Source organism: Mus caroli, chromosome 3, assembly GCF_900094665.2.
Source record: "Mus caroli chromosome 3, CAROLI_EIJ_v1.1, whole genome shotgun sequence".
In the NCBI taxonomy this organism is placed as follows: domain Eukaryota; kingdom Metazoa; phylum Chordata; class Mammalia; order Rodentia; family Muridae; genus Mus; species Mus caroli.
In genome coordinates, this window is record NC_034572.1 from 43295299 (window position 1) to 43303580 (window position 8282).

Consider the following 8282-nt stretch of genomic DNA (forward strand, 5'->3'; position numbering starts at 1 on the left):
ACTCACTTTGTAGACCAGGCTGGCCTCGAACTCAGAAATCCGCCTGCCTCTGCTTCCCGAGTGCTGGGATTAAAGGCGTGCGCCACCACGCCCGGCTCTACATATTGGATTCTTAATATGCACAATTATGTTCTTACTTGAGGACAGAAGTTCAAGCATTTTCATGCAAGGAGAGACACCAGTGGATATCTCAGTTCAGAAAGAGGGCATCATCTTCCTCTCCATATCTATCATCTTGTTATAGTCAAGACTTGAGTGGATTTGATGGCACCTTTTATATTCATAAAGTAAACAACTTTACAAATTAAATTTTAAAACATTCTCCAAGACAGCCAGATCTAATATTTAACAGCGTTACTGGGAATCCACTGGTTAAATAACCAAAAAACATTAAATGTCAAGCCATGTAAACTACTTTGAGAATGCCATTTATACACAAGAAGAAAACAAGACCAGGGCCTTTCTAAAGTAATGGCAACATCCCCACCTCACCTCAGGCCATATTGGTGTTTTTACGTTGGGTTGTACTTTGCTTTTGTTTACATTCACTTTGTATAATCAAGCATAAGTGGGAACATCCACAATATGTAATTCTCTTATATATACAAGAATATAGGACTGATATAATAGGACCAGATAATTCTAACGGAAAGTTCGCCTTTCACTTATCTCATTCCATCTCTTCTTATTTGTGTTGTCATAGATGTTCTGCCTCTGATAGTTCTTAATTTTCAGGCTGGTAGTGTTGTTGTTGTTGTTCTAGTTTTTGTTGATCATCATCTTCTTCTTCTCTTCCTCCTCATCCTCATCCTCTTCTACTTCTACTTTTCTACTTCCCCTTTCCCCTTTTCTCCTTCTCTCCTTCTCCTTTTCTCATTCCTTCTCCTCCTCCTCCTCCTCGTCCTCCTTCTCCTTCCTTCATCTTCTCCTTCTTTCTTCTCCTTCTCCTTCTCTTTCTCCTTCTCCTTCTCCTTCTCCCTCTTCTCCCTTCTTCTCTCGTCTTGTATGCAGCTCTCAAAATCTTGACTCAGCATTAGAACCCAGCATGGCATAAGTGCCTCTCAGACAAGTCTTGAGGGAGACTTATCAAACCTTTTGCCATGCTCTCTGTACTCAGCAGTCACAAATATCAGAAATCATTATGTGATCCACTGTGGCTCATATTTTTGGTCATAAGAGCTCCATAGAGCTCCACAAAGAAATCTCTCTTCTACAGATCCTTGAGCCAAATATTGGGAAACTCCAGAAAATACTTACCATGTCTCTTTTCACATTGATTTTTATAGGAAGATCTCATCCACTGAAAGAACAATCAGACTAATACCATTTATTATTCCACTCCTGTTGTGATCCTGTGCCTTAGATAGTGAATTATCTTACTGCATCTCATTGGATACAGAGCGACCACACCCCCTCTTCAGAGACTCCGTTTCCTGCCATGTGTCTGAATATGGAATGCCTCTCCCAGCACCATGTAGTCAGTCGCTCTTGATTTCTCACAGGAATTCTCTGCCCACGTGTTACTCATATTCACATTACCCTTCCTGAAATATAATTTCTGAAAAAAAACATCTAGAGAAATGCCAATTGGCTATTTTCTCTCTGCAATGTTTTAAGCCACTCTTCTCAATCTTCCTCTTTTAGAGAAGCTAGTAGCTTTGCAGTGTTTATAATAAAATTCATAATTAATTACTTGTCAGGCATTTCCATGCCTGTTTGTCTGGTAATTACTGTTATATTTTTGAAAGACTTAAAAAGTAAATTAAAACTTGAACCGTGCAGTTATGAAGGAGGCACAGTGTAAGGACCACAAATGGACTCTCATGTACCAGGAACATCTGTTTCTCTTTATAAATACTCTTCATAGGCTCTGTCCAAACCATCAACCAAAATAAAAACAGGACGACGTTAGAAGCCTGCAGTATAAACATCTTCTTCTCCTTATTAAGTCTGAATCAGTTCATAATGAACAAATAAAACCAAGCACTTAATTCTGCTATATTTGAAAGAAATGTGTATAATGATTTCAGAAAAAGACAGAAAGAGAGAATAAGTAAGTGAGGAGGAGAGAAATGTCAGAGTGGAGCAGGAAAGACAGGCAGGGAGATTCTGAGGCAAGGATGGCTAAGAAGTAAAAGGACAAGGCTAAAATAGAAGACACAAGAATCAAAGACGAGGAAGAATGTGTAACGAGTATTTTAGAAAATACACATCTTTAATGTTATTCAAACACAGTATTTACATTATCTGTGTTTTAAAATAGAATACTACTAATAAAGCTATTCTTAAATAGAAGAGAAATCTGTTGGAGGTATTTATAATGAAAATCACTTTTGCTTCATTGGCGGTAACGTTCTTAGAACATGTGCTATTAATGTTCTTATTTGAATACAGTTATTGCATCGACAGCGTCTTATTTTTAATTTATTTGTTAGAATTATATAAATGTTACCATTTCTGTGTATATGAAGATTTCTTTATTTTTCTTCTTTTCTAATATTTCTTTTGGCTTTCTTGGACTTTGGAAACTGTTGTGCACTATATTAAGTGTAGTATATGAATAGCTGTTCTGAGCCAGAGTTGGCAGCTCTGTAATGCTGTTTCATTATCCACAGCATGTGACTTTAACAATTTAACATTCTTCTATTTCCTCCAATAGATAGACAGCTCCTTTCTTCTGTTGTATAGTATGTTTCCTTCATTAGACTTATTCATGTTTCATTTGTATTCATCTTATGATTATCAATGTCTTTTTGTCTTCACCCTTAAGGTTTGCTTTATTATAGTAAATTTTTATTTAAAATAAGTTTATTAAAATGAAGCAAAAGTTGAGTATCTTTAAAATTATACTGAAACAAATTCTAAAAACCAAGCAAATCAACATGGTATTGAAAATACAAAGATATGCTGTTTACAGTTCTTTGCTGTTCTTATTGTTGTTGGTGGTACAGGTGTTTTTTATTTTTAAATCAGAAATTGATCATAATGAATCTCAGAATAAAGATGCATTTGAAGAGACCATCAAGGGCCCCACAAAAGCAGTTAGTACTAGATAATGTTTTCCATCATCAACAATCAAAACACATACCTTTATTTGTCCAAAAGGCAAAAATCCCCTAATGAAAATGATGTGTGTCACTAAGAGAAAAGCTAACCCTATAAGGTTGGGAATGACCAGTGACACTGGACAATTTCTTCACAAGTGCTGAATTAATGATATTACAGTCAACGTTGAGTAGAATTCCTCCACAAAGAATTACTATTTCAGAAAATATTGAATACCACATATATTCTTTTACAAAAAAATTAAAAGTTTAATCCTTGAGACTAAACCTCATTGCTGAAGTCATAATGAATAGGCACAATGAATAGCTACATGTGACATAAAATATTGTAAAATGCAGAAAGTGTGAAAATATTTATGAAACATCTTTTAAAATATGGAGCATGGCATAGGAAAAGAAAATATAAATATCAATTACAACCTTATTCCAAGAAAAACACCCAAATGAGTCCAGACATTCAAATAATTATCAATAAAATACTGTAAACACACATCTGAAAAATTAAAATTAAAAAAATATGATCCATCAGTTTAATGAATGCAAATCGGGAAACAAGAAGTTTGCAAGAAGGTGAATCACAAGCTAAATTTAGAAGCAGAGACTCTAAGAAAGAAATATGTGCCCGGGCCACTGCAACACATAAATCAAGTCCTTTGTGCTATGGGAAATTGTTACCAGATGTGGTAGTACCTGGAGGTGGGCAGTATAGAGAGGAATAACAAACACTATACGGAAAAGACTTTGGGAAAATCAAAAGATAGGGTGTGTGTGTGTGTGTGTGTGTGTGTGTGTGTGTGTGTGTGTGTGTAAGAGATGCACAATTTAATAAAACCTCTAATGGATGTATTAATAGGAAACAAGTTTATAAACTCACTAGAAATACCCTAGCAACACAAAGTAGAGAATGAAAAATAGATTCTTTCTCACACCAAAAAACAAGACAAGAAGAATCATGACACTCATTAGGAGGGGAGCAAAGGGAAGCACATCAAGGAAACACAGTGCCAGTTTCTGCCTTGATAAAAGGGTTTAGACTTTGGCACAGACTTTGAAAACTCACCAAGTCAAGAAGGCTGAGTAGATGCTCTAGGAAGAACCAAGAGCTGATTTGCAGGCTCTGTTCCTAGAGTAGAGAGAATTCTGCATACAAGTCTGACTCCCTATAAATAGCCCCACTGTTTTGTCCAGGGAAGTACTGAGCAGTTGATTATTTTCAAGGAATAACTTGAGAAGAAAGGGAAGAATTGGCAGAAACAGCTTCGAAGGCTGGAACAGAACTCATTCATTTGGAAGATAAACTATTAAGAAGATCTTGACTCTATAGGATGTAGAATGATTAACACTGTGTAATGTGTTGCACTGAGCCAGTTGCTCAAATTGATATTCTGAGTAGTCACCTTCCAATGAATTCTGATTTTTAGCTAACTGTATCTATAATTACATTCTCCTAGGATGGAGAGTTGCATATTTTGGNTGATTGTGGTGGTTGTTGTTGTTGATAATTCCTGCTAGACAATGTTGTATTTTTAGTTTTTATCATTTATATTAAAATTTGATTTTTTTTCATACACTGTATTCTAATTGTGATTTTCCCTCCCCCTACACTTCTCAAATCTTCTTTTCCTCATTTCTACAACCACTCAAATCCACACCTATATTTCTCTCTTATTAAAATATAAATAGGTACTACTACTACTGTAAAATAAAAACAAATCAACCAGAATAGGATAAAACAAATAATCAAACAAACAAGAAGTGCCAAAGAAAAGTCACATGAAACACATATGGGTGTTGAGACTCACATACACAGAAAACTGATTAAAATGAAATTGGAAACCATACTATATAAGGCAAGGTCTGTGGAGGGGGAAGCCCATGAGACATAAAGCCTCCAAGTATACCACTAAATTTATTTTGGATTTGACCATCTACAACTGGGCAAGGGGCCTTGCCCTTAAGTGTGGACTCAGTGAGAATAAGTTGGGAAAAACTAAGTTTCCTTTGAAAGCAGTTATCTTTAATAAGCATTTATTTCTTTTCAAGCTGGTGGTTTTTCTTTTGTTCTAGAGAACCTTAACTGTAATTAAATTTTTCTTTTATCACATCATTTAAATAATGCTGTGATTTTTGATACAAGTCACAAGCTTTGATTTAAACCTTTTTCCATTCAGTAATTTATATTTTGTAAACTCCATTTTAACTTAACACTTGGTGAACACTATGTTCATTTTCCATTATACGATTTGCTTAGCTTCTTGCATCTATGTCCTCTGTAGTTTATAACTTCCTTGTTAAAAGTCATCTTCTTTGAGCAACATGAAAACTTTTTTTCTTGTTTAAAGATAATTTGTTATTATCTCTGAATTACAGGTAATTGTGCATGAGGGTGCAATGCCTAGCTTCTGAACTTTTCCTTGGTTTCTCAGCATGCTGATTCATTGTGTCAACTTGACACAAGCTAGATTCTTCTAAGAAGAGGAAACCTCAATTAAGAAAATATATCCATCAGATTGGCCTGGAAAAGTCACTAGGCATTTCTTGATTCACAATGTATGAGTGCCCAGTCCACTGTGGGCTGCATCAGCCATGGACAAGTGGTTCTGGGCTGTGTAATAAAGAACCCTGAGCAAGCCTTTGGAGTAAGCCAGTAAGCAACACTCCTCTATGGCTTCTGCTTCAGTTCTTGCCTCCAAGTTCTTATCCTGACTGTTGACAATGATGGTCTCTAATCGGGACATAAAAGTCAAATAAACCAGTTCCTCTTTAAATTGCTATTGATCATGGTGTTTATATCAGCAATAGAAATCAAAGGAAGGCAACTGTGAATTATTCGCCTTATTCTGTAATAAGATAATTTCATTTCATTTTAGTTAATATTAGCTTTATATAGCTATAAATATTCCAGGTTGATCCTTTTCCATATCTTGAATTTTAAACTTTGTCATTATATGTTATGTAAATCATTCTTTTCTTTTTAAAAATTTATTTATTTGTGTATTTATTTTTTTACACTCCATATTTTATTCCCCTCCCCAAATCCACCTTCTGACTGTTTCACATCCCATACCTCCTGACCATCCCCCTGTTTCCATGTGGATGTTCCCACCCCCTACCCTACCCAACCTCTAAACACCTTGGGACCTCCAGTCTCTTGAGGGGAAGGTGCATCATATCTGAATGAACACAGACAGACCCAGAAGTCCTCTACTGGTATGTGTGTTGGAGGCTTCATATCACCTGGTGTATGCTTCCTGGTTGGTGGTGCAGTGTTTGAGAGATCTCAGGGATCCACATTAATAGAGACTGCTGGTCCTCCTACAGTATTGCCCTTCTCCTCAGCTTCTTTCATCCTTTCCTAATTCAACAATAGGGGTCAGCAGCTTCTGTCCATTGGTTGAGTACAAATATCTGAATCTGATTCTTTCAGCTCCTTGTTGGGTCTTCTGGAATGTGGTCATGCTAGGTTCCTTTCTGTGACTGCTCCATAGCCTCAGTAATAGTGTCAGGTCTTGAGACCTCCCCGTGAGCTGAAATCCCCTTGAGTTTTGGATCTTCTTTTCCTCAGGCTTTTCTCCATTTCCATCCCTGTAATTTTCTCAAACAGGAACAATTATGGGTCAGAGTTTTGACTGTGGCATGGTCCCCAGCTCCCTCATTTGATGCCCTGTCTTCCTGCTGGAGGTGGGCTCTATAAGTTCCCTCTCTTTACTGTCACACATTTGATCTAAGGTCCCTCCTGTTGAGTCCTGAGTGTCTCTCACCTCCTATGTCTCTGGTGCATTCCGGAGGGACCCCCCCCCCAACCTCCTCTCTCCTTGCCTGTTTCTATTCTTTCTGCTGGCCCTCAAGGCTTCAGTCCTTTTCCCTCACCCAATACTAGATCAGGTTCCCCTCTCCCCTCCACTCCCACCCGCTCTGTCCACTTTGCCTCCCAGGTCCCTCCCTCCCTCCCTCCCACCTTGTGATGTCTTTCTTCTCCCTCTCAAGTTGGACTGAGGCATCCTCACTTGGGCACTTCAGCTTGTTGACCTTTTTGAATTCGGTGGAGAGTATCTTGGGTATTCTGTACTTTTTGTTTTTTTGGCTAACATCAATTTAATACTGAGTACATACCATGCATGTCCTTTTGGGTCTGAGTTACCTCATTCAGGATGATATTTACTTGTTCTACCCATTTGCCTGAAAAACTCAGGATGTCCTCATTCTTAATAGCTGAGTAAGTATGTAAATGAACCACATTTTCTGTATCCATTCTTCTGTCTTGGGATATCTGGGTTGTTTCCACTTTCCAGCTATCACAAATAAGGCCACTTGAACATAGTGGAACATGTTCCCCTGTGGCATAATGGGACATCTTTTGGGTATAATCCCAAGAGCAGTATAGCTGGGTCTTCAGCTAGATCTATTTCCAATTTTGTGAGGAACCTCCAGATCGATTTCCAAAGTGGTTGTACAAGTTTGCAATTCCACCAACAATGGAGGAGTGTTCCTCTTTCTTCACATTGTTGTCAACATGTGCTGTCACCTGAGGTTTTGAACTCAGCCATTCTCATTGTTGTAAGGTGGAATCTCAGGGTCGTTTTGATTTGCATTTCTCTGATCACTAAGGACTTTGAACATGTCTTTAGGTGCTTCTCAGACTTTGAGATTCCTCTGTTTTGAATTCTTGGTTTAGTTCTATACCCCATTTTTTGTTTGGGTTGTTTGGCTTTTTGGTGGTTAGCTTCTTGAGTTCTTTATATATTTTGGATATTAGATCTCTATCGAATGTGGGGTTAGTGAAGATAATTTCCCAATCTGTAGGTTGCCAATGTGCCTTATTGACTATGTCCTTTTCCTTACAGAAGCTTTCCAGTTTCATGAGGGCCCATTTATCAACTCTTGAACTTAAGAGTATGAGCCATTGGAGTTCTGTTTATGTGCAGAGACAGACACTTTGATCAAAGAAATAGAATTGAAGACCCAAAAATAAAACCACAAACTTACAGACACTTGATCTTTGGCAAAGATGCCAAAATATACAATGGAAAAAAGAAAGCATTTTTTTTAATTTTTAATATTTTTTTATTACATATTTTCCTCAATTACATTTCCAATGCTATCCCAAAAGTCCCCCATACCGCCCCCCACTTCCCTACCCACCCATTCCCATTCTTTTGGCCCTGGCATTCCCCTATATTGGGGCATATATAGTTTGCAAGTCCAATAGGCCTCTCT